Raw genomic sequence first — 27,431 nt, forward strand, 5'->3', positions numbered from 1 at the left:
ATTGTTTCCTTCATTTCTTTTTCATTTATTTCGGATCTGATCTTTATGATTTCTTTCCTTTTGGTAACATTGAGGGTTTTTTGTTCTTCTTTCTGTAATTGGTTTAGGTGTAATATTAGGTTGTTTATTTGAGATGTTTCTTGTTTCTTAAGGTAGGATTTTATTGCTATAACCTTCCCTCTTAGAACTGCTTTTGCTGGATCCCATAGGTTTTCATTGCCATTTGTTTCTAGGTATTTTTTGATTTCCTCTTTGATTTCTTCAGTGATCTCTTGGTTATTAAGTAGTGTAAAGTTTAGCCTCCCTGTGTTTGTATGTTTTACAGATTTTTTCCTGTAATTGATATCTAGTCTCATAGTGTTGTTGTTGGAAAACATACTTGATACAATTTCAATTTTCTTAAATTTACCAAGGCTTGATTTGTGACCCAAGATATGATCTATACTGGAGAATGTTCCATGAGGACTTGAGAAGAAAGTGTATTCTGTTGTTTTTGAATGGAATGTCCTAAAAATATCAATTATTCCAGCTTGTTTAATGTATAATTTAAAACTTGTGTTTCCTTATTTATTTTCATTTCGGATGATCTGTCCATTGGTGAATGTAAGGTGTTAAAGTCCCTTACTATGATTGTGTTTCTGTCGATTTCCCCTTTTATGGCTGTTAGCACTTGCATTATGTATTGAGGTGCTCCTATGTTGAGTGCATAAATATTTACAGTTGTTATATCTTCTTCTTGGATTGATCCCTTGATCCTTATGTAGTGTCCTTCTTTGTCTCTTGGAACAGTCTTTGTTTTAACGTCTAATTTGTTTGATATGAGAATTGCTACTCCAGATATGTTTTGATTTCCAGTTGCATGGAATATCTTTTTCCATCCCTTCACTTTCAGTCTGTATGTGTCCCTAAGTCTGAAGTGGGTCTCTTGTAGACAGCATATATACGGATCTTGTTTTTGTATCCATTCAGTCAGTCTGTGTCTTTTGGTTGGAGCATTTAATCCATTTACATTGAAGGTAATTATCAATATGTATGTTCCTATTACCCTTTTCTTAATTGTTTTGGGTTTGTTATTGTAGATCTTTTCCTTCTCTTTTGTTTCCTGCCTAGAGAAGTTCCTTTAGCATTTGTTGTAAAGCTGGTTTGGTGGTGCTGAATTCTCTTAGCTTTTGCTTGTCTGTACATGTTTTAATTTCTCCGTCAAATCTGAATGAGATCCCTGCTGGGTAGAGTAATGTTGGTTGTCGATTTTTCTCCTTCATCACTTTGAATATGTCCTGCTGCTCCCTTCTGACTTGCAGAGTTTCTGCTGAAAGATCAGCTGTCAATCTTATGTGGATTCCCTTCTGTGTTATTTGTTGTTTTCCTTTGCTGCTTTTAATATTTTTTTCTTTGTATTTAATTTTTGATAGTTTGGTTAATATGTGTCTTGGTGTGTTTCTCTTTGGATGTATCCTGTAAGGGACTCTCTGTGCTTCCTGGACTTGATTAACTATTTCCTTTCCCATATTAAGGAAGTTTTCAACAATAATCTCTTGAAATATTTTCTCAGTCCCTTTCTTTTTCTCTTCTTCTTCTGGGACCCCTGTAATTCGAATGTTGATGCGTTTAATGTTGTCCCAGAGGTCTCTGAGACTGTCCTGAATTCTTTTCATTCTTTTTTCTTTATTCTGCTCTGCAGGAGTTTTTTCCACTATTTTATCTTCCAGGTCACTTATCCGTTCTTCTGCCTCAGTTATTCTGCTATTGATCCCTTCTAGAGAATTTTTAATTTCTTTTATTGTTCATCACTGTTTGTTTGCTCTTTAGTTCTTCTAGGTCCTTGTTAAATGTTTCTTGTATTTTCTCCATTCTATTTCCAAGATTTTGGATCATCTTTTCTATCATTATTGTGAATTCTTTTTCAGGTAGACTGCCTATTTCCTCTTCATTTGTTAGGTCTGGTGGGTTTTTGCCTTGCTCCTTCATCTGCTGTGTGTTTCTCTGTCTTCTCATTTTGCTTAAGTTACTGTGTTTGGGGTCTACTTTTCGCAGGCTGCATGTTCATAGTTCCCGTTGTTTTTGGTGTCTGTCCACAGTGGCTAAAGTTGGTTCAGACTGTATATATAGACAATATCACACAAAGCAGCATACACATACACACTCACAAAAAGAGAAAAAGGAAAAATATTTATATATCAATGCTCCCAAAGTCCACTGCCTCAATTTGGGATGATTCATTTTCTATTCATGTATTCCACAGATGCAGGGTACATCAAGTTTAATTTGGAGATTTAATCCGCTGCTCCTGAGGCTCCTGGGAGAAATTTCCCTTTCTCTTCTTTGTTTGCACAGCTCCTGAGGTTCAGCTTTGAATTTGGCCCCGCATCTGCATGTAGGTCTCCTGAGGGTGTCTGTTCCTGCTCAGACAGGATGGGCTTAAAGCAGCAGCTGATTAGGGAGCTCTGGCTCACTCAGGCCGGAGGGAAGTGGGGATACAGGATGTGGGGCGAGCCTGCAGTTGCAGAGGCCAGACATGACGATGCAACAGCCTGAGGTGCGCCGTGTTTTCTCCTGGGGAAATTGTCCCTGGATCGCGGGGCTCTGGCAGTGGTGGCCTGCACAGACTCCCGGGAGGGGAGGTGTAGATAGTGACCTGTGCTTTCCCACAGACTTCTTGGTGGCTGCAACAGCAGCCTTAGCATCTCATGTCCAGCTCTGGGGTCCGTGCTGGTAGCCGTGGCTCGCGCCTGTCTCAGGAGCTTGTTTAGGTGGCGCTCTTAGTCCCCTCTCCTCGTGCACTGCGAAACAAAGGCAAGAAAAATTCTCTTGCATCTTTGGCTGTTCCAGACCTTTTCCCACATTCCCTCTGGACTAGCTGTGGCACACTAGCCCCCTTCAGGCTGTGTTCATGTAGCCAACCCCAGTCCTCTCCCTGGGATCCGACCTCTGAAGCCGGATCCTCAGCTCCCAGCCCCCTCCTGCCGCAGCCGGTGAGCAGACAAGCCTCTCGGGCCAGTGACTGCTGGCTGGCACTGGTCCTCCATGTGGGAATCTTTCTGCTTTGCCTTCCACACCCCTGTTGCTGTGCTCTCCTCCATGGCTCTGAAGATTACCCCCTCCACCACCCACAGTCTCTGCCTGGGAAGCGTCTTCCTAGTGTATGGAAACCTTTCCTCCTTCTCAGCTCCCTCCCACTGGTGCAGGTCCCGTCCCTATTCTTTTGTCTCTGTTTTTTCTTTTTTCTTTTGCTCTACCCAGGTATTTGTGGAGTTTCTTGCCTTTGGGAGATCTGACTTCTGCCAGCGTTCAGTAGGTGTTCTGTAGGAGTTGTTCCACATGTAAATACATTTCTGATGTATTTGTGGGGAGGAAGGTGATCTCCACTTCTTATTCTTCAGCCATCTTGTAGCTCTTCCTCACAATATTCTCTTATAATCCTTTTATTTCTGTGACATCAATTATAATGTGTTCTCTTTCATTTCTGCATTCATTTATTTGAGTCTTCTCTCTCATTTTTTTTTCATAGTCTACCAATTGTCAAATTCGTGTTTTTTTCAGAAGAACCTACACTTTTTTTTCCTATTCTCTATTTTATTTATTTGTGTTCTATTCTTTCCTTTCTTCTGCAAATTTTGGGTTTTTTGTTCTTCTTTTTCTAGTTCTTTAAGGCATAATATTAGGTTGTTTATTTGAGATCTTTCTTCCTTTTCTAATGTAGGCTTTTATTTGTATAAATTTCCCTCTTTAGTATATCCTTTTCTGCATCCTATGAGTTTTGATATGTTGTGTTTTGTTTTCATATTTTCTAATTTCCTTTGATTTCTTCTTTGACCCATTGTTTGCTCAGGAATGTGTTGTCTAATTCCCACATATTTGTGAATTTTCCAGTTTTCCTTCTGATATTGATTTCTAGTATCATTCAGTTGTTGTCAGAAAAGATACTTGATGTGATTTCAATCTTTTAAAATTTGTTAAGACTTATTTTGTGACCTAACATGTGATCTCTCTTGGAGAATATTCTGTGTGCACTTGAGAAGACAATATGTTCTACTGTTGTCAGGTATAATGTTTTCTAAATCTGTTAGCTCCATTTAGTCTATGGTGTTTTGCAGGTCCACTGTTTCTTTATCGATTTTCTGTCTGAATGTTCTATCCTTTATTGAAAGTGGGATATAGACGTCCTCTACTATTATTGTATTGCTGCATATTTGTCCCTTCAGTTATGTCAATCCTTGATTTACATATTTATTTGCTCAGTTTTGTGTGTGTGTGTGTATACAATTATATTCCATACATAATTGTGTATTATATATATACAATTATATTATATATACAATTATATATAATTGTGTATATATATACAATTATATCTATAATATTTACCATTATATTATCTGTATAATTGTGTATTACATATATACAATTATATATATACAATTATATTGTGTATATATATCATTGTTGTATCTTCTTGGTGAATTAACCTGTTTATCATTAAATAATATTCTTCTTTGTCTCTTGTGAGTTTTTGGCTTACAATCTATTTTGTCTAATATAAGTATAGTCACCCCTGCTTTCTTTTGGTTACAATTTGCATGGAACATCTTTTTGCATCCCTTCAGTTTCAGCTTATGTCATCTTAAATGTAAAGTGAGTCTTTTCACAAGAGGGAAGAAATATGGGGATATATGTATATGTATAGCTGATTCACTTTGTTATAAAGCAGAAACTAACACACCATTGTAAAGCAGTTATACTCCAATAAAGATGTTAAAAAAAAATAAAGTGAGTCTTTTGTAGACAGCATATAGTTGGATATTGTTTTTCATCCACTAAGCTACTCTATGTCTTTTCATTGGGGAGATTAATCCACTTAATATAAACTAGTGATAGAAAATAACTATTATTACAATTTTGTCATTTGTTTTCATTCTTCTTGTGGGTTTTTTTTTTTGTCCCTCTTTTCCTCTCTTGCTGTCTTTGTGTTTCATTGATATTTTTGTACTGATATGCTTTGATTCCTTTCTCTTTTGTTTCCTCTACCTTTTATAGGTATTTTCTTTGTAGTTATTGTGGGGTTATGTAAAAATATTATAGCTATGAAAATCAGTTTTAAGCTGATAACTTCTATTGCATATAAAGAATAAACTTTTATTTCTCCCTCCCTACTTTGTTATTGATGTTACAATTTACATCTTTTTATATTTTGTATACATTAATGTATTTTATAGTTAGTTATGATTTTTTAACATCTTTATTGGAGTATAATTGCTTTACATTGTTGTGTTAGTTTCTGCTGTATAAGAAAGTGAATCAGCTATATGTATACTTATATACCCATATCCCCTCCCTCTTGCATCTCCCTCCCACCCTCCCTATCCCACTCCTCTAGGTGGCTAGTTATTTTTAACATTTTTGTTTAACTTTTATACTAACATTAAAAGTGATTTACTTATCACTTACAAAGTGTTACAATATTCTGTATTCGTCTATATTTTTGTCTTTACCAGTGAGTTTTATGCTTTCATATGTCTTTGTATTGTTGTTCAGCATCCTTTCTTTTTAACTTAAAGAACCCCCTTTAGCATTTCTTGTAAGGCAGGCCTAGTGGTAATGAACTCCCTCAGTTTTGTTTGTCTGGGAAAGTCTTCATTTCTTCTTCATTTTTAAGAGACTGTTTGGCCAGCTGTAGTATTCTTGGTTGGCAGGTTTTTTTCTGTCAGTATTATGAATATACTATCCTACTCCCTCTGGCTTGCAATTTGATATAGGCATTTGATAAGTGGAATCTTGGAGAAAGTATTCCAGTGAGAAAGAACAACACGTCAAAGAATGAGCAGGTATGAGGTAATTAGGAAATAACTAGTTGCCCATATGTCATTCCAGTCCTGATACTAGTGGAAACCACTGCTGTGGGCTTGGTATATATAATTACCTGGTCTACTTTTAAAAAATACTTTTGCATACCTTCATATAGATTCATAAGCAATATATAATTCTGTATACATATTCTGTAAGTTACATAAATAATATCATATTTTACATATTGTTCCTCATCTTTTATTTTTTATCCAAAATTAGGTGCTGTGTTAGTGCCTGTGGGAATGCCTACTATGGGCAGTGGGGGTTGTTGCAATCTAGTCATACACACACACGCACACACACACACACACACACACAGAGTTCATTCCTCTGGTATTAGATCATACAGCTATGACATATATTATTTATCTATTTTCCTGTTGATGGATATGAAATTTTTACTATTAAAAATAATGCCACTATTTAAAAATGTGCATATTTCTTCAAATATACATGTACAAGTGTGTCTCTACAGCAGAGATTCTTAATTTTTTGTGCCATATATTCTTTTGTGTGTCTAGTGAAGTTTATGAACACCTTCTCAGAAAAAAGTTTTAAAATAAATAAAGCACAATGCATCAGATTACAAAGGAAACCAATTTTTTGAAATATAATTATCATGTCTATATATCTATATATAGATATATATATATATAGATAGATAGTGAAAGGATAAAATGGGATTCTTTTAAAATTCTTTATGTAATAATATCTGTCAGTGTTTCTAATAGCTACTATAATTTAAAAGTACTGATGAATGTAAATGATGTTTCAAGGTAGCTCTAATAAATAATATGTTGTGGAACTATTTGAAATTTCTATTAGAGCCTAAGTCATAGGTACTGCTAATAAAACTGGTGTTTTGCCTACATTCATAATCAAAAGCAATATTACATTTCAATTAATGAAAATAAAGGTGTAACGTTTTTCCCACCCAAGATCACAGACCTCCTGAAGGTGTGTAGACCTCACGTTAAGAAGGCCTACCTAGAGTCTATGCACGGGATTGGATTTGCTGAATCACAAGGTATGAACATCTTAGGCTGAATCACTCTCCAAGGTGTCTGTAATGGTTTTAACTCCCACCAGCAGTGTTTGAGTTTCTATTGTTTCACACACTCTCCAGTCCTTTATATAGCTTGCCAATTTGATGGCTTAAAAATGATATTCAATGTTGTTTCAATTTGAATTTTCTTTATGACTAGTGAGATTGGACATCTCTTCATCTGTTTATTGGCCATTTGGTTTTCTTATTCTGTGACCTGCCTTTGTACATTTTTCTAATAGATAATTGAAGGGTTTGTGTGAGAAAATGACATAATCTCTTGCTTGCTCAATAGTTAGATCTCTTCCAGCTCTAGCACTTTCTGACTTGGTTGTAGTAATTTGCTAAAAGTCAGTGGTCAGTGGGGTTCAGGCAATGTGAAAGCCATCGTGTTATACAGACTGCAATGGATAAAAGGAAGAATAGCAGATGGGAAAATAGTAAAGAAGTTGTTGAAATAGGTAACAAGGAGGTAAACAAGGGAAGCATCAGTGGTTGTGGAAAGGAAACTAATGTAAGTGACATTGTGAATAAAGAATCCACAGGGTATTGCTTAAGGGAAAAGGGGATAACTAGGAACCAAAATCAGAGCCACAGAAGTGTCTTGGAAATGAGGGGCAGTTTTGATTTGTTAGTCTCTATTCCTTTAAAATTAGTATTGTAAACTCTCTTAAACAGCAGTCTCTTTCCCAGAGAATATGAAGATAGATAGATAGATAGATAGATATGTGTAAGTAACTAGAAAACAACGAGCTCTAATTATGAATGTATTTTTAGAGCAGATGTATCCAGAGATCCATGCAGTGTCAGTCTAATTTTTGCATGCTATTGAACCTGGGTTTTGGAACTTAGGTTCAAATCTCAGCTTAAGCAGTTTGTAGCAGTGTGACCTTGGGCAAATCACTTAACCTTACAATACCATGAGCCCAATATTACCTTTCACACAGAATTATTGTGAGATAAGTATAAGGTAATATACATAAGTACATAATACAAAATCTGGCACAGAGAGTATTTAGCACATTTGTTGAGTGAATTAGTCAAAATTGATAGTCCCATTCTTGAAGACCTAGAAGCTGCAATAGTAATTTGGAGTCATTAACCTCTATTAGTTTATATTTTTTCTTCCACTTTATTTATGATTTAAAAGTAATAACTCTTGGTGATATGCATAATAATTCTTAGCTAAATAGGCTGATTAGAACATGCCATTCATTCCCTATGCCAAATGATAAAATACTGGAAACAATAATAACTCACATTTATTAAACACTATCTCCAAGCATTATTGTAGGTGTTTTATATGAATTAAGCCATGAATTTTCACTAAAGGGAAAACTAAGTCATAAAAGGGTTAATTAATTTGTCCAAGGTCATACAACTATAATGGTTCCTGAGTCTATGTAGAAAGGAAGAGTGACCTGTCCAAGTGTCATGTATTTATACTGTCAAGTCCATTTTACCATGTTAATTACTTTAACTGTTCTATAAGTTTATTGTTTTCATTTACTATATAAATATATGCTTTAAGTTAAACATCATGTGGGTATATTAAAAAAAAAACTATAAAAAATGAAACATTTTAAAAAATCTATTATCTCAGAGAGGTCAGTGCAAGAGATTGGAGGAGACATTATGTATCTATCTTTAACATTTTATTCTAACATTAGGGAGGTCCCTTCTATTATGGAAAATATCTCAGGCGTCTAGAAATCCCTTTCTTGTCTCCTACCTCAGCCAAGGTCTGGCCTGAAGGAAATGGCAGCAGGGCCTATAAGGATGAGTTTTCATTTGCCTTAAAATTTTTCCTACACCACAGAAGCAGACTCTGGAGAGCTAAACTCGGGGCCTGGCTAGCTTGTAGGCAATGGTTATGTATGCTGGGAGGGTGGCCTAAGAAAAGTAGTAGACTTCCAAGCACGATGACAGCAAGTCCAGAACAGGACCTCCTTGCTTGCCCTGTCAGGAACTCCTGACCAGCCCTCACAGGGTTCTTTCTGCATTGTCGAAGGCAAAAGGCATAGTCAGTCTTTCAGACAGTAAGAGAAGAGGATGTCTACAGCTGGTAGGAGGGAAAAGAGGATAATGGAGAAGGGAGTGGAGGAACATGCAGTGGGCCTGAGACTGACGCTATGGATGGCTGTGGGGTAAAGACAAGAGAGCTCTGCCAGGCAAAGTGAGAAAGCAGTTACTCATTTTACAGTGGTGAGGAAGGAGTGTTGTATGTTTGCTAGTGGAGGTTTGGTTTTTTGAGGGGAGTTAGTAATAGTGCCATAACCTGAAGTGGGATGGATATTCCCCTTCAGTTATATATAGCAACCTTTTATTTAATTCTCTTTTTAGCTTTAGGTAAGAGAAACTTTTTTTTCCTGTTAATAACTGAGATAAAGCTAAATGAAGAAAAAAATGGCATTCATTTTGGTTAAAAGAGAAGAGTGCTATTTTTGTTTTTGTTTTGTCCCTTTCCCCAATATAGCTGTCCCTACTCCCAAGTAATTTTAAAGTGTGTTATTAATTTTTATTAATGTTTTTGAACTTGGGTTTTTTACTACTGTGGCAAAATATACATAAAATTTACCATTTAACAATACAATTCAGTGGTATTAACTACATTCACAATGTTGTGCAACCATCATTGCTATCTATTTCCAGAAATTTTTCATCATCCCAAACAGAAACTCTGTACCCATTAAACATGACTCCCTATTCTTCCTTCCCCTCAGCCCATAGTCATCTCTATTCTTCTTTCTGTCTCTATGAATTTGCCTATTCTAGGTACTTCATATAAGAGGAATCATACAATATTTGTACTTTTATATCTGGCTTTTTTCACTTAACAATGCTTTTCACTTAATAATGCTTTCAAGGTTCATCTATGTTGTAGGCATGTATCAGAATTTTGTTTCTTTTTAAAGTGGCATAATATTCCATTGTATATAAGAACTTTTTTTTTTTAACATCTTTCTTGGAGTATAATTGCCTTACAATGGTGTGTTAGTTTCTGTTTTATAACAAAGTGAATCAGATACACATATACATATGTCCCCATATCTCTTCCCTCTTGCGTCTCGCTCCCTCACACCCTCCCTATCCCGCCCCTCTAGACGGTAAAAAATCACTGAGCTAATCTCCCTGTGCTATGCGGCTGCTTCCCACTAGCTACCTATTTTACGTTTGGTAGTGTATATATGTCCATGATACCCTCTCACTTTGTCCCAGCTTACCCTTCCCGCTCCCCATATCCTCAAGTCCATTCTCTAGTAGGTCTGTGTCTTTATTCCCGTCTTGCCCCTAGGTTCTTCATGACCATTTTTTCTTCTTTTTTTTAGATTCCATATATATGTGTTAGCATACAGTATTTGTTTTTCTCTTCTGACTTACTTCACTCTGTATGACAGACTCTAGGTCCATCCACCTCACTACAAATAACTCAATTTCGTTTCTTTTTATGGCTGAGTAATATTCCACTGTATATATGTGCTACATCTTCATTATCCATTCATCTGTTGAAGGGCAGTTAGGTTGCTTCCATGTTCTGGCTATAATAGATAGAGCTGCAATGAACATTTTGGTACATGACTCTTTTTGATTTATGGTTTTCTCAGGGTATATGCACAGTAGTGGGATTGTTTGCTCGAATGGTAGTTCTATTTTTAATTTTTTAAGGAACCTCCATACTGTTCTCCAAGGTGGCTGTATCAATTTACATTCCCACCAACAGTGCAAGAGTGTTCCCTATTCTCCACACCCTCTCCAGCATTGTTTGTAGATTTTTTGATGATGGCCACTCTGACTGGTGTGAGATGATATATCACTGTAGTTTTGATTTGCATTTCTCTAATGATTAATGATGTTGAGCATTCTTTCATGTGTTTGTTGCCAATCTGTATAAATTCTATGGAGAAATTTCTATTTAAGTCTTCTTCCCATTTGTGGATTGGGTTGTTTGTTTTTTTGATATTGAGCTGCATGAGCTGCTTGTAAATTTTGGAGATTAATCCTTTCTCAGTTGCTTCATTTGCAAATATTTTCTCCCATTCAGAGGGTTGTCTTTTCGTCTTGTATATGGTTTCCTCTGCTGTGCAAAAGCTTTTAAGTTTCATTACGTCCCATATGTTTATTTTGGTTTTTATTTCCATTTCTGTAGGAGGCGGATCAAAAAGTATTTTGCTGTGATTTATGTCATAGAGTGTTCTGCCTATGTTTTCCTCTAAAAGTTTGATAGTGTCTGGCCTTAAATTTAGGTCGTTAATCTATTTTGAGTTTATTTTTGTGTATGGTGTTAGGGAGTGTTCTAATTTCATTCTTTCACATGTAGCTGTCCAGTTATCACAGCACCACTTACTGAAGAGGCTGTCTTTTCTCCACTGTATATTCTTGCCTCCTGTATCAAAGATAAGATGACCATATGTGCATGGGTTTATCTCTGGGCTTTCTATCCTGTTCCATTGAACTATATTTCTGTTTTTGTGCCAGTACCATACTGTCTTGATTACTGTAGCTTTATAGTATAGTCTGAAGTCAGGGAGCCTGATTCCTCAAGCCCAGTTTTTCTTTCTCAAGATTGCTTTGGCTATACGGGGTCTTTTGTGTTTCCATACACATTGTGAAATTTTTTGTTCTAGTTCTGTCAAAAATGCCAGTGGTAGTTTGATAGGGATTGCATTGAATCTGTAGATTGCTTTGGGTAGTAGAGTCATTTTCGCAATGTTGATTCTTCCAATCCAAGAACATGGTATATCTCTCCATCTATTTGTATCATCTTTAATTTCTTTCATCAGTGTCTTATAATTTTCTGCATACAGGACTTTTGTCTCCTTAGGTAGGTTTATTCCTAGACATTTTATTCTTTTTGTTGCAATGTAAATGGGAGTGGTTTCTTAATTTCACTTTCAGATTTTTCATCATTAGTGTATAGGAATGCCAGAGATTTCTGTGTATTAATTTTGTATCCTGCTACTTTACCAAATTCATTGATTAGCTCTAGTAGTTTTCTGGTAGCATCTTTAGGATTCTCTATGTATAGTATCATGTCATCTGCAAACAGTAACAGCGTTACTTCTACTTTTCCGATTTGGATTCCTTTTATTTATTTTTTTCTTCTCTGATTGCTGTGGCTAAAACTTCCAAATCTATGATGAATAATAGTGGTGAGAGAGGGCAACCTTGTCTTCTTCTTGATCTTAGTGGAAATGATTTCAGTTTTTCACCATTGAGGATGTTGTTGGCTGTGGGTTTGTTATATATGGCCTTTATTATGCTGAGGAAAGTTCCCTCTATGCCTACTTTCTGGAGGGTTTTTATCATAAATGGGTGTCGAATTTTGTCAAAAGCTTTTTCTGCATCTATTGAGATGATCATATGGTTTTTTCTCCTTCAATTTGTTAATCTGGTTTATCACATTGATTGATTTGCATATATTGAAGAATCCTTGCATTCCTGGGATAAACCCCACTTAACAGTGTTGTATGATCCATTTAATGTGCTTTTGGATTTTGTTTGCTGGTATTTTGTTGACGAGTTTTGCATCTATGTTCATCAGTGATATTGGCCTGTAGTTTTTTTCCTTTGTGACATCTATTCTGGTTTTGGTATCAGGGTGAGGGTGGCAGAATGAGTTTGGGAGTGTTCCTCCCCCTGCTATATTTTGGAATAGTTTGAGAAGAATAGGTGTTAGCTCTTCTCTAAATGGTTGATAGAATTCGCCTGGGAAGCCACCTGGTCCTGGGCTTTTGTTTGTTGGAAGATTTTCAATCACAGTTTCAATTTCAGTGCTTGTGATTGTTCTGTTCATATTTTCTATTTCTTCGTGGTTTAGTCTCGGAAAGTTGTGCATTTCTAAGAATTTGTCCATTTCTTCCAGGTTGTCCATTTTATTGGCATAGAGGTGCTTGTAGTAATTTCTCATGATCCTTTGTATTTCTGCAGTGTCAGTTGTTACTTCTCCTTTTTCATTTCTAAATCTATTGATTTGAGTCTTCTCCCTTTTCTTCTTGATTAATCTGGCTAATGATTTATCAATTTTGTTTATCTTCTCAAAGAACCAGCTTTTAGTTTTATTGATCTTTGCTATAGTTTCCTTCATTTCTTTTTCACTTATTTGTGATCTGATCTTTATGATTTTTTTCCTTCTGCTAACTTTGGGGGTTTTTTGTTCTTCTTTCTCTAAGTGCTTTAGGTGTAAGGTTAGGTTGTTTATTCGAGATGTTTCTTGTTTCTTAAGGTAGGATTGTATTGCTATAAACTTCCGTCTTAGAACTGCTTTTGCTGGATCCCATAGGTTTTGGTTCATTGTGTTTTCATTGTCATTTGTTTCTAGGTATTTGTTGATTTCCTTTTTGATTCCTTCACTGATCTCTGGTCACTAAGTATTGTATTGCTTACCCTCCATGTGTTTGTAATTTTTACAGATTTTTTCCTGTAATTGATATCTAGTCTCCTAGTGTTGTGGTTGGAAAAAATACTTGATATGATTTCAATTTTCTTAAATTTACCAGGGCTTGATTTGTGACCCAAGATATGATCTATCCTGGAGAATGTTTCATAAGCACTTGAGAAGAATGTGTATTTTGTTGTTTTTGGATGGAATGTCCTATAAATTTCAATTAAGTCCATCTTGTTTAATGTATCATTTAAAGCTTGTGTTCCCTTATTTATTTTCATTTTGGATGATCTGTCCATTGGTGAAAGTGAGGTGTTAAAGTCCCCTAATATGATTCTGTTAATGTCAATTTCTCCTTTTATGGCTGTTAGTATTTGCTTATGTATTGAGGTGCTCCTATGTTGGGTGCAGAAATATTTACAATTGTTATATCTTCTTCTTGGATTGATCCCTTGATCATTATGTAGTGTCCTTGTTTTTCTCTTGTAAGAGTCTTTCCTTTAAAGTCTATTTTGTCTTATATGAGATTGCTACTCCAGATTTCTTTTGATTTAAATTTGCATGGAATACCTTTTTCTATTTCCTCACTTTCAGTCTTTATATGTCCCTAGGTCTGAGGTGGGTCTCTTATAGATAGCATATATACGGGTCTTGTTTTGTATCCATTCAGCCAGTCTATGTCTTTTTGTTGGAGCATTTAATCCATTTACATTTAAGCTAATCATCAATATGTATGTTCCTATTACCATTTTCTTAATTATTTTGGGTTTATTTTTGTAGGTCTTTACCTTCTCTTGTGTTTCCTGCCTAGAGAAGTTCCTTTAGTGTTTCTTGTAAAGCTGGTTTGGTCGTGCTGAATTCTCTTAGCTTGTGCTTGTCTGTAAAGATTTTAAGTTCTCCATCAAATCTGAATGAGATCCCTGCTGGGTAGAGTAATCTTGGTTGTAGGTTTTTCTCCTTCATCACTTTAAATATGTCCTGCCACTCCCTTCTGGCTTGCAGAGTTTCTGCTGAAAGATCAGCAGTTAACCTTATTGGGATTCCCTCGTGTGTCATTTGTTATTTTTCCCTTGCTTCTTTTAATATTTTATCTTTGTATGTAATTTTTGATACTTTGATTAATATGTGTCTTGGCGTGTTTCTCCTTGGATTTATCCTGTATGGGACTCTCTCTGCTTCCTGGACTTGATTAACTATTTCCTTTCCCATGTTAGGGAAATTTTCAACTTTAATCTCTTCAACTATTTTCTCAGTCACTTTCTTTTTCTCTTCTTCTGGGACCCCTATAATCCGAATGTTGGTGCATTTAATGTTGTCGCAGAGGTCTCTGAGACTGTCCTCACTTCTTTTCATTCTTTTTTCATTGTTCTGCTCTGCAGTAGTTATTTCCAACATTTTATCTTCCAGGTCATTTATCCGTTCTTCTGCTTCAGGTATTCTGCTATTGATCCTTTCTAGAGAAATTTAAATTTCATTTATTGTGTTGTTCACCACTGTTTGTTTGCTCTTTAGTTTTCTACGCACTTGTTAAAGGTTTCTTGTATTTTCTCCATTTTATGTCCAAGATTTTGGATCATCTTTTCTATCATTATTCTGAATTCTTTTTCAGGTAGACTGCCTATTTCCTCTTCATTTGTTAGGTCTGGTGGGTTCTTGCTTTGCTTCTTCATCTGCTATGTGTTTCTCTGTATTCTCATTTTGCTTAACTTACTGTGTTTGGGGTCTACTTTTTGCAGGCTGCAGGTTCGTATTGCCCATTGTTTTTGCTGTCTGTCCCCAGTGGCTAAATTTGGTTCAGTGTAGTGTGTTGGCTTCTTGGTGGAGGAGGCTAGTACCTGTGTTCTGGTGGATGAGGCTGGATCTTGTCTTTCCTTGGGCAGGTCAAAATCTGGTTGTGTGTTCTGGGGTGTCTGCGGCCTTATTATGATTTCAGGCAGCCTGTCTGCTAATGGATGGTGTTGTGTCCCTGTTTTGCTAATTGTTTGGCATAGGGTGTCAAGCACTGTAGCCTGCTGGTCATTGAGTGGAGCTGGGTCTTGACGTTGAGATGGAGGTCTCTGGGAGATTTTCACCATTTGATATTATGTGGAGCTGGGAGGTCTCTTGTGGACCAGTGCCCTGTAATTGGCTCTCTCACGTCAGAGACACAGCCCTGATGCCTGGCTGGAGCACCAACAGCCTGTCGTCCACACGGCTCAGAATGAAAGGGAGAAAAAAATGAAAGAAAGAAAGAAGAAAATAAAATAAAATAAAGTTAATATAAAGAATAAAAAATAATTATTAAGAAAAATTTTTTGAAGAGTAAAAAAAACAAAAACAAATACACGGACAGACAGAACCCTAGCAGAAATGGTAAAAGCAAAGCTATACAGACAAAATCACACACAGAAGCATACATATACTCACCCCCTAAAAGAGATAAAGGGAAAATATATATATATATATCGTTGCTCCCAAGGTCCACCTCCTCAATTTGGGAAGATTCGTTGTCTATTCAGGTATTCCACAGATGCAGGGTACATCAAGTTGATTGTTGATATTTAATATGCTGCTTCTCAGGCCGCTGGAAGAAATTTCCCTTTCTCTTCTTTGTTTGCACAGCTCCTGCGGTTCAGCTTTGAATTTGGACCTGCCTCTGTGTAGGTCGCCTGAGGGCATCTGTTCTTAGCTCAGACAGGACAGGGTTAAAGGAGCAGCTGATTCGGGGTCTCTGGCTCACTGATGCCGGGGGAAGGGAGGGGTATGGAGTGCGAGGTGAGACTGCGGTGGCAGAGGCCAGCGTGACGTTGCACCAGCCTAAGGCGCACCGTGCCTTCTCCCGGGGAAGTTGTCCCTGGATCACAGGACCCTGGCATTGGCAGGCTTCATAGGCTCCCGGGAGGGGAGGTGTTTTTTTTTTTTTTTTAATAACATCTTTATTGGAGTATAACTGTTTTACAATGGTGTGTTAGTTTCTGCTTTATAACAAAGTCAATCAGTTATACATATACATATGGTCCCATGTCTCTTCCCTCTGGCATCTCCCTCTCTCCCACCCTCCATATCCGACCCCTGTAGGTGGTCACAAACCATCGAGCTGATCTCCCTGTGCTATGCAGCTACTTCCCACTAGCTATCTATTTTACGTTTGGTAGTGTATATATGTCCATGCCACTCTCTCACTTTGTCACAACTTACCCTTCCCCCTCCCCATATCCTCAAGTCCATTCTCTAGTAGGTCTGTGTCTTTATTCCCGTCTTACACATAGGTTCCTCATGACCTTTATTTTTTTCTTAGATTCCATATATATATATGTTAGCATATGGTATTTGTTTTTCTCTTTCTGACTTACCTCACTCTGTATGACAGACTCTAGGTCCATCCACCTCACTACAAATATTTCAATTTCATTTCTTTTTATGGCTGAGTAATATTCCATTGTATATATGTGCCACATCTTCTTTTTTTGAGCTTATGGTTTGTTGTTTTTTTTTTTTAACATCCTTATTGGAGTATAATTGCTTTACAATGGTGTGTTAGTTTCTGCTTTATAACAAAGTGAATCAGTTATACATATACATATGGTCCCATATCTCTTCCCTCTTGCATCTCTCTCTCTCCCACCCTCCATATCCCACCCCTCTAGGTGGTCACAAACCATCGAGCTGATCTCCCTGTGCTATGCAGCTACTTCCCACTAGCTATCTATTTTACGTTTGGTAGTGTATATATGTCCATGCCACTCTCTCACTTTGTCACATCTTACCCTTCCCCCTCCCCATATCCTCAAGTCCATTCGCTAGTAGGTCTGTGTCTTTATTCCTGTCTTGCCACTAGGTTCTTCATGACCTTTTTTCCCCCCTTAGATTCCATATATATGTGTTAGCATACTGTATTTTTTTTTCTCTTTCTGACTTACTTCACTCTGTATGACAGACTCTAACTCCATCCACCTCACTACAAATAACTCAATTTCGTTTCTTTTTATGGCTGAGTAATATTTTATTGTATATATGTGCCACATCTTCTTTATCCATTCGTCCGATGATGGACACTTCGGTTGCTTCCATGTCCTGGCTATTGTAAATAGAGCTGCAGGTACATGTAAAAGTATGAAATTAGAACACTCCCTAACATCATACACAAAAATAAACTCAAAATTGATTAAAGGCCTAAACGTAAGGCCAGACACTATCAAACTCTTAGAGGAAAAAATAGGCAGAACACTCTGTGACATAAATCACAGCAAGATCCTTTTTGACCCACCTCCTAGAGAAATGGAAATAAAAACAAAAATAAACAAATGGAACCTAATGAAACTTAAATGCTTTTGCACAGCAAAGGACACTATAAACTATATGAAAAGACAGCCCTCAGAATGGGAGAAAATATTTGCAAATGAAGCAACTGACAAAGGTTTAATCTCCAAGATTTACAAGCAGCTCATGAAGCTCAATATCAAATAACAAACAACCCAATCCAAAAATGGGCAGAAGGCCTAAACAGACATTTCTCCAAAGAAGATATACAGATTGCCAACAAACACATGAAAGAATGCTCAACGTCATTAATCATTAGAGAAATGCAAATCAAAACTACAATGAGATATCATCTCACACCTGTCAGAATGGCCATCATGAAAAAATCTAGAAACAATAAATGCTGGAGAGAGTGTGGAGGAAAGGGAACACTCTTGCACTGTTGGTGGGAATGTAAATTGATACAGCCACTATGGAGAACAGTATGGAGGTTCCTTAAAAAACTAAAAATAGAAGTACCATACGACCCAGCAATCCCACTACTGGGCATATACCCTGGGAGGTGTGGATAGTGATCTGTGCTTGCACACAGGCTTCTTGGTGGCTGCAGCAGCAGCCTTAGCATTTCATGCCCCTCTCTGGGGTCCGCGCTGATAGCCACGGCTCGCGCCAGTCTCTGGAGCTCTTTTAAGTGGCACTCTTAATCCCCTCTCCTGCGCACCAGGAAACAAAGAGGCAAGAAAAAGTCTCTTGTCTCTTTGGCAGCTCCAGACTTTTCCCCGGACGCCCTCCGGGCCAGCTGTGGTGCACTAGCCCTTTCAGGCTGTGTTCACGCAGCCAACCCCAGTCCTCTCCCTAGGATCCGGCCTCGAAGCCCGAGCCTCAGCTCCCAGCCCCCACCTGTCCCGGCGGGTGATGAGACAGCCTCGGGCTGGTGAGTGCTGGTCTGCACCTATCCTCTGTGCGTGAATCTCTCCGCTTTGCCCTCCGCACCCCTGTTGCTGCGCTCTCCTCCATGGCCCTGAAGCTTTCCCCCTCTGCCACCCGCAGTCTCCACCCGTGAAAGGGCTTCCTAGTGTGTGGAAACCTTTCCTCCTTCACAGCTCCTTCTCACTGGAGCGGGTCCCATCTCTATTCTTTTGTCTCTGTTTTTTCTTTTTTCTTTTCCCCTCCCCAGGTACGTGGAGAGTTTATTGACTTTTGGGAGCTCTGAAGTCTTCTGCCAGCGTTCAGTGTGTTCTGTGGGAGTTTTTCCACATGTAGACGTATTTCTGATGTATTTGTGGGGAGGAAGGTGATCTCCGCATCTTACTCTTCCGCCATCTTGAAGCTCCCCCACAACTTGGGTTTTTAATGACACCTTTGAGGCATCATACTTTTGGGGACCTCTTGTTAGGTTAGCTGATAAGTTTACCTTATGGTGTAGGTCATGTGGCAATGGGAATTTTGTCTGATTCTTCTGTGAAGCTGCAGGGTGGGCAGTAAGGTCCACAGGTACTCAAAACGGATGCTCTCCAGCATGTGGCAAATTTTCACACAATTTCCCTGTGTATGTGTAAATCTGAATCTATACATGTGTACATGCATACACACACAGTCACACCACACACACACACACACACACACACACACATCCCTAAGGCCACACCTTTACCTCTTTTCATTCTCAGTTTAGCTATTTTGATAATCCCTACTTACAACTGTTAATTTCAACATATATAGTTATTCAGCACTTAAAATTATAAACATAAACATATATTTAACTCCAAATTGAATGAGACATTGTGCCTGGTGCTCTATGGGGAAGTATAGATTGATAAATCTTTTCACAAAAACTTTTCCACAATCTTCATTAGCATTAGAAATTATCAAGTTTAGTCAAAAGTAAAGAATAAAAACACTTATTTAAAAAACACCATCCAACTTTGGCAGGCAGTGAGGGTGAGTGGTTAATGTTTTATTTGTACATGTAATTGGAGATATAGGAAGCAGTGTGGCAAAAAAAATGAATACTTATCATTCGAATTGAAAAAGAAAAGTGAGTAGTAAACTACTATGAGAGAAAGAAACTTTAAGTCACCATACAATGAGAAGAATCTCATCTTTGATAAGTAGTAGTAGAGGAGGAGGTTTGACTTACTTGCAGGATTATGGGAGAAGTTCCTCAGGAAACATGTTGGTTCATGACTATGAAGAGGTATACTACAGAAAGATGTGAGAAGACTCCAGTGTTAGTAGGGGATATGGGGAAATGCGGATAAGGAAAAAGAAAAATCAGGCAGAATGTCTTTGCTCAAGGGTCCCTATAAAAATGTATTTAAAAAAAATCTGAGTAAGCATGTATTGTAATTCTTTTCTGTGACTATAAAAGTATAATGGACAGCATTAGAAATCAATTATGTTGTAAACATATAAGAATATCCTTTCATTGTAGGCATATACCTTCCTGCATCTATTTTAGTATATATCACATTATAAAATTCTGTTTTTTCCTTGTTCCATTTTCTGGTTCCTAGTTGTTCACACTCTGGAAGAAGACAAAGGCCTTTAGAGATCCATCAATCCAATCCTTTTTATTTCACAGTAAAGGAGAGTAAATTGCTTGCCCATGGTCACATTAATCCTCAGTGGCAGCAATTGGACTAGAACAAGGTCTCCTGATCGCCCATCAGGTGCTTTCATTACAACATGACATGCTTAATATATCATCCTGTCCCTGCTCTGTACATGATGGTTCTCCCTCATTCTCAGCTGGGGCAGAATGGCTGTGAGGGAAAGGAGTCAGTCTATTTGAGGCCCCTCTGGCTTGCTATGAGTGTGGGGCACTAGAAGAGGTGGCAATAAAACACATCTCCTACTTCTATCCCAAATCTAAAAATAAACACACACACACACACACGCACACACACAGTCAGTCTACTCTGATCACCTAGCTGAGAAATATTTCCTGGATAGAGTGTTTTGTGTGAGAAGAAATTTTAAAGGCTGCCATAAAAGAGGTTATTGATTTTAAAGGAGAATTTAAATTAATACTTAGAGATTTTAAAGGCCCAGGACACATACACCTTTCAGAAGCTCTTCAAATAAAGCCCTAGTTACAGTTGATGACTGGCATGGAGATCTTCAGGCTCCAGGGGACATCTCAACAGCACTCATGGAGTCCTTAACCACAACACTATCAAATGCACTCCTAATCAGTGGTAGGAATTGCTTCCAAACATGCAAATTCAAGCAGAAGGGAAAACACATTTGATTGGATTCTTTTTAAAAGCCCTACCATTTTCACATCTACTTTTGGTTTCATATTTATCAGCACCCCCATTCTAAATGTTCTATTCTGACTATCCATATTTCTGGGTGACAATACCGGGGATGCTTTATTACAATATACAGGAGAGGCTCCTCAAGAGGGAGGGTGGTCAGATCTCTCAGGGCCATTTTCTTCTGTGTGTCCTTTGAGAACAAAAGGAAAGTGTTATCATATTTTAAAAATGTCTATCCTATAATCTTTCATTCAAGGTTCAGTACAAAGAATATGAATTTAAAATATCATCTGTCATATTCATGAACTAAGAAAACTATAAGAGGAAAGTCCTTGAAGCTCTGACAATCTCAATTTTATCAAAAAATCAAAAAGTATCATAATTCTATAGATTGTCCTAGAGAAATTTATCTTTCTTGTGCTCCATAGGTTTCTGTAGAGTAAGGTTTTCTTTTGTTTAAACTTTTTTCCTAGAAATTTGCTCTCTCAAGTGAGAGATATCATTTGTTTACAAACAAGAGCCAGCTGTGTGTTGTGTGTTTCATCTCAGGCAATAAATTGCCTTTGTACCATATTTCTTGTCTCTTTCCATATAGTTTGTTGTATCTTATACACAGAGTCCTGAAAATTTCTTTCTACTTGTGTAGGAAAGCCATAACTTTCTTTCTCTAGGGCATTGATGGTTCACAGAGCAAAGAGAGTCCTTTCTCAGGGCAGGGGGTTGTTCAGGGGCCACATGGGGATACACAGATATACAACAAATACAGAGTTGTGTTTGTGCTGTCTGTCAATGGAGTTCATTAGGGACATATAGAACTGGGACTTACTTACACCAGGTATCTCTTTAAAAGTTTTCAGTCAATAATGAGATTGACCAGGCAGACCCTTTTACAGCATCATCTAAATTCTGTAAATGCTGTTTGCCACATGGCATCTCAGCAAAATTATTCCAGGTTTGATGGCAAAGTCACTTTGCAGCAGATTCTGGACTCTGAGAGCTGTGGCTCTGTCATCTTCAGCAATATCACAAATTTGAGGGAACGCCTCTTCTTCTGCTTCCACTTCAGGCATATCTTCCACTCCCTCAGCTCCCTCCTGCTCTACTGTTTGTATCTCTGTTGTATTGCTATGCTCAGCATCATCACACAGGGAGATTTCTTCAGATTTCTTGGAATCTGACTCATAATGTCTTTGATTTGTATCCACACTGTGGCATTTACCCTAAGAGAGAGAAAGAGAGCAGGGATCTGTTTTGAGCTTCCCCATACCCATTATAAATATCAAAACCAGAAGAAAGCTTTATTTATTTCCCGGCATTTATTTTCATTCCTGCACCAAGACAAGACCTGCTGGGTTTTAGGGATGTGAAGCCAGAATAAGTAGACAATTAGGACTCATTGCACTGGTACTCCATTCTGGATAACAGGTGCTACAAAAGCACTCAGGCGGGACACCTGGAAGGCGGGCGGTGGTGTGGCCCCGTGATTTTTTTGTCTTCCTCTACTACGGAGTGCTGTGTGACTTCTACCAGACATCCAGAGGGAGAGGTGTGTAGTCCATGGTGCACTGCAAATCCCGTACCCATGCCTACCGTCCCTGCGCGAAAGTCTGGGGACCGCTGAGTCCCCTCACTTTGGAGACTCGCTGCCACTTAACCCTTGGAGGCTGGCCTCGCTGGCCCACGGCTCTGAGGGCCTGGTGGGACCCAGGTCGTGGTGCCATGTGCGGGGGTGGCCCCACCAGTCTTATTAATTTTAATTTCCATATTATTAGCTATCAATAATAATATGCTTCTCAGAGGGGGGGAAAAAAGGAAACTACCTTTGACATAGTTCTAAGTGGAAATGATAGTGAAGGCTTTTGAATTTCCCCTGTTGTTGTGTATGAATGTGTGTGTGTTGCGTGAAAAGGAGAATGCAGCTAGTGATAACTGCTGAATTATGATCTGTGGGCAAAGTTTGGTGGTTTGATGTTCATGGAAGCTGGTATTGCTTAACTCTTTGGGGGAAAATATATATGCACATACATATAAATATATATTGTGTAATATATACTTATTTATTATGTAATATTTTATATATACTTATATTCAGTGTAACCATACGAAATTGTCATTTTTCAGGTCAAAAATGGTTAAATATCAGCAATTACATATGGTTATACTATGTGTGTATGTGTGTTTTAAGATGAACCCGAGAGAGAGAGAAAGAGGATGAGAAAGACAGAGACAGAGAGATACAGAGACAGGGACAGAGTAACAGAGAGAAAGAGAGAGTGAAGGATGTATGTGTTTATGTGTGTATCTCATGGTAAAACTTATAAGTTGTGGGCATCTGTATCTAACTAGGATTGTCCTATAACTATGAAGCTGACACTAATTGTGGAGTTCATTTAGTCTCTCCATAAACCATCTCGGAAAAGTAGCTAACATTCTCCTTTCCACATATTTCTGAGAAAGGTAGTTGAACAAGCTTCTTGTTCAATCTCAATTTTAGGGTCTGAAAGCAATTGAATTCTGTATTACTTCCAGAATGAGAAAGGAAATAACTCATCATCATCTTAAAAAAAAATATAGTAGCCATTTGTATATTATAGTTAATCTCATGACTACAATTGAAAAATCAGTACTGGATTACAGAAATATGACCAAATCTTGTCAGCCATTTGATATGAAATCAGTCCCCAAGATTATTGTTTATTGTTGAGGTACTTGTTAGCCTATTTCTCATGGACAATGGATCTTTCTAAAACCATTGTTGCTGTTTTAAAATGTTTCTTTGAGAAAGGACTGAGAATGCCTAGGTATAAAACGCACTTTTTTTCTGCAGCAAGTTGCTCCTTGCTGTCTGTTTTAAGGGTTATTGAATTATCTTCATTAATATTCAGCTTATGTATTAACACTTGCTCTATGCAGGTACATGAAAAGATGCTCAACATCACTAATTATTAGAGAAATGCAAATCAAAACAACAATGAGATATTACCTCACACCGGTCAGAATGGCTATCATCAAAAACTAAAAATAGAACTACTATATGATCCAGCTATTCCACTGCTGGGTATATATCAGAAGAAAACAAAAACACTAATTTGAAAAGATACGTGCACTCCAATGTTCATAGCAGCAGTATTTACAATAGCCAAGATATGGAAGCAACCTAAGTGTCCATCAACAGACTAATGGATAAAGAAGATGATATATATATATATGTATATATATATATATATGTGTATATATAAATATATATATATATACATATATATATATATAATGAAACATTACTCAGCCATAAAACAGAATGAAATTCTGTCCATTGCAAAAATGCAGATGGATCTAGAGTGTATTATGCTTGCTGAAATAAGGCAGAAAAAGAAAGATTCTCTATGTTATTACTTATATGTGGAATCTAAAAAATAAAACAAACAAATGTATCTAACAAAACAAACAGACTCACAGATCTAAAGAACATACTATTGGTTAGCAGTGGGGAGAGGGAAAGGGAAGAATGGTGAGATAGGGGTATGGGATTAGGAGACACAAACTACTATGTTTAAAATAAATAAGGAACAAGGATATATTGTACAGTACAGGGAAATATAACCATTATTTTGTAATAACTCTAAATGGAGTATAATCTATAAAAATATTGAAACACTATGTTGTACACCTGAAACTAATATTATAAATCAACTATACTTCAATAAAAATGAAAGTGTCAAAAGCAGATGCCGGCACATAAAGTTAACTATGAGGCTTATTTGAGACAATAAAGTCCCGAGGCTGATTTTTTTTCTATGAATGTACATTTTTAGAAATAACAGTAGAATTTAATGACGTTGGGCTCAGAAGACCAAGGAATCTCTAATTCCTACCTTAGACCATAGCTCTCCTCTCCACAAAGTTCCTGAGGAAGATACACACAAGAAACAATGGTAGTGAGAAGCAAAGTAGATACTTGTTATCCAGAATTCTATTCAGAGTACTGTGGTAGGTCAGGCTGGAGCTTATGGTTAAGTCCAGAGGCCTATGGGGCCTCTTTCCTCTACCTAAACCAAAACCTACATCTCAGGGACTTACCTGATTGTTGGCTGCAATGTGACAGATGACCACACAGATAAGCTTGATCAGTAAGAGAACAGAGAACTTACCACAACCATGATCTGATATATTTTGAAATTTGACTAGTCATATAAGTGTTCATTCTTCTTAGAGAGGAGTTTAGAAGTGTGTCGGAGGAGGAGAAAATGTTTCCATGTACTCTGTCATTTCTAGAATTCTACATGCACTAAATGTGTTGGTTCTTTTGCCTCCAATGTAACATTTGAACAAAATAGAAATCAGCATGTAATCAGCTAGGGGCGCTGTTTAGGACAGCACCTTTGTTTAGAGAAGGCAAGAGCTCTGAGGTCAGAAAAATTGTGAGGGACAGTATAGGGCATGCTAAGGATTTTAGTGTTTAGAAACATCATGCTACAGTAGTATGGAATATTCCTGGAAGAAAGGAGAGACTAGTGGCAGGAAGACAGTTTGGAGGCTTTTGTGATATTCTGAGTGAAAGATGTAGAGCCTGAAGTAAGGTAGTAGGCACTGGGCTGAAGAGAGGTAGGCAGATTCTAAAGATATAAACAAGGTGATGTGGCATAATCAAGATTTGGTTATTGATTTGTTGTGGGAGAAGAGGAAGTAAAAGGTGACTACTGTGTTTCTGATTTGGGCAATGGAGTGGAGAATGGTTCCAAGATAGCAAAAAAAGAGCAGGTTTTAGTGTGTGGATGCAGTATCACACTACAGATATTTTGTTCCAGAGTGTGCTTCTAGAACATTCAGGTAGATGATAGATGGCTTGTTATATATATATATATTTCAGAAATATGACTGAATATGCAAATGAGTAGTATGTAGGTTGATATCTTCTAATGAAAACCTGGCATCCAAAGCCATGTATGTAACTGAATATATGATAACCTAATCTTGGAATTGAGCTTTGCCAAAAGAATAGCTGTGTGCAGGTCAAAGACGTTCTTCAGAAACATTTCATAGCCTCATTCAGGACATGAGAATTGTGTAATTGAGGTCCCAGTGATTTACACAAAGGAGCATAGAATAAAATAATGCAGCTTGGCAAAATATTCAAGGCAGGTGTTAACCATATTTGACCAAAATTATTAAAACCAAGAAACAACAACAAAAACCTTACATAAAATATCTGAAATTAATAATCTGCTGTGACATCAGTGAGAATGGTGGAGCAAAGACTACCAGAATACCTCTCATCTATAAAAGCAATGAGAATACTGGCAAAAATGGTCATAATCAATGTTTTCAAAGCTCTGGAAATTAACCAAAACCTTGTAGAACTCCACTGAGCATTTATTAAAAACCTTTGTATCTCAGTAAGCTTTGTAGCATTTTAACTTGCCCTATTCCCATGCCCACTCCCAGTTCTGCAGTAGCCTTGAAAACTAACAGTGTGTGATCACAGGGAAAGCCAGCAACAAGGCAGTCACTGGAGGGGGCAGAGTAGGGTTGTACCTTTTTCAAAATCCCATTCTTGGAAAATTATTATTTGACCTGTCTGGCAGTTTATAGGAAGAACCCATATACAAGGCTGTCTTTTACTGACCTGATTAAGAGCTGCCTCAGTGTCAATAACCAATTCCCCTGGGACATTTGTCAAAAACAATCAGAAACAACTATTTAACATTATGACTGCCTGAGGCAATAGGTACGAGTTGGAGTGAACAATAGGTTAACCAGAAAAGCTTAAAAGTAAAATATAGAGAATGAGATGTCCATAGCTGTGTTGATGGGCATACAATGTATAAACATTATTTTGTAGGAAAATTATAACACAAAATATGAGAAAGAGAAAATTTTTGGCTATTATTGTATATTCAAAATATAATAAAACAAACAAGAGAATTAAGATGGTATGTTGCTCCACACACTAGGAAGCCCCTTCGTGGGCGGAGACTATGGGTGGCGGATGGGGGAAGCTTCAGAGCCATGGAGGAGAGCGCAGCAACAGGGGTGCGGAGGGGAAAGCAGAGAGATTCCCACTCCTGCATCGGTGAGTGCCGACCAGCACTCACCAGCCCGAGAGGATTGTCTGCTCACCCGCTGGGGTAGGCAGGGGCTGGGAGCTGAGGATAGGGCTTCGGAGGTCGGATCCCAGGGAGAGGACTGGGATTGGCGGTGGGAACACAGCCTGAAGGGGTTAGCTCACCACAGCTAGCTGAGAGGGAGTCCGGGAAAAGGTCTGGAGCTGCCGAACAGGCAAGAGATTTTTTCGTGCCTCTTTGTTTCCTGGTGCACGAGGAGAGGGGATTCAGAGCGCCACCCAAACGAGCTCCAGAGACGGGGGCGAGCCATGGCTATCAGCGCGGACACCAGAGACGGGTATGAAACGCTAAGGCTGCTGCTGCCGCCACCAAGAAGCCTGTGAGCAAGCACAGGTCACTATCCACACTGCCCCTCCCGGGAGCCTGTGCAGCCCACCACTGCCAGGGTCCTGGGATCTAGGGACAACTTCTGCGGGAGAACGCACTGCGCTCCTCAGGCTGCTGCAATGACATGCTGGCCCCGCAACCGTACCCTTCCCTCCCCCCCGCATGAGTGAGCCAGAGCCACCGAAGCAGCTGCTCCTTTAACCCCGTCC

At 38.1% G+C, this 27,431-nt stretch overlaps 1 protein-coding gene and 1 pseudogene across 6 annotated transcripts in view; one reads left to right on the top strand and one right to left on the bottom strand.

Moving 5' to 3' along the window:
* Positions 1-27,431, top strand: part of KLF8 (KLF transcription factor 8) — a 336,861-nt gene that overhangs the window by 84,919 nt on the left and 224,511 nt on the right. The gene's annotated exons all lie outside the window — the stretch shown is intronic.
* On the bottom strand, positions 18,329-25,629 carry LOC309620399 (TIR domain-containing adapter molecule 2 pseudogene; annotated as a pseudogene). The gene has a single exon. The product of its transcript is annotated as a TIR domain-containing adapter molecule 2 pseudogene (transcript).

The sequence above is a fragment of the Balaenoptera borealis genome (assembly GCF_965194805.1).
Source record: "Balaenoptera borealis genome assembly, chromosome: X".
Taxonomy (NCBI): Eukaryota; Metazoa; Chordata; class Mammalia; order Artiodactyla; family Balaenopteridae; genus Balaenoptera; species Balaenoptera borealis.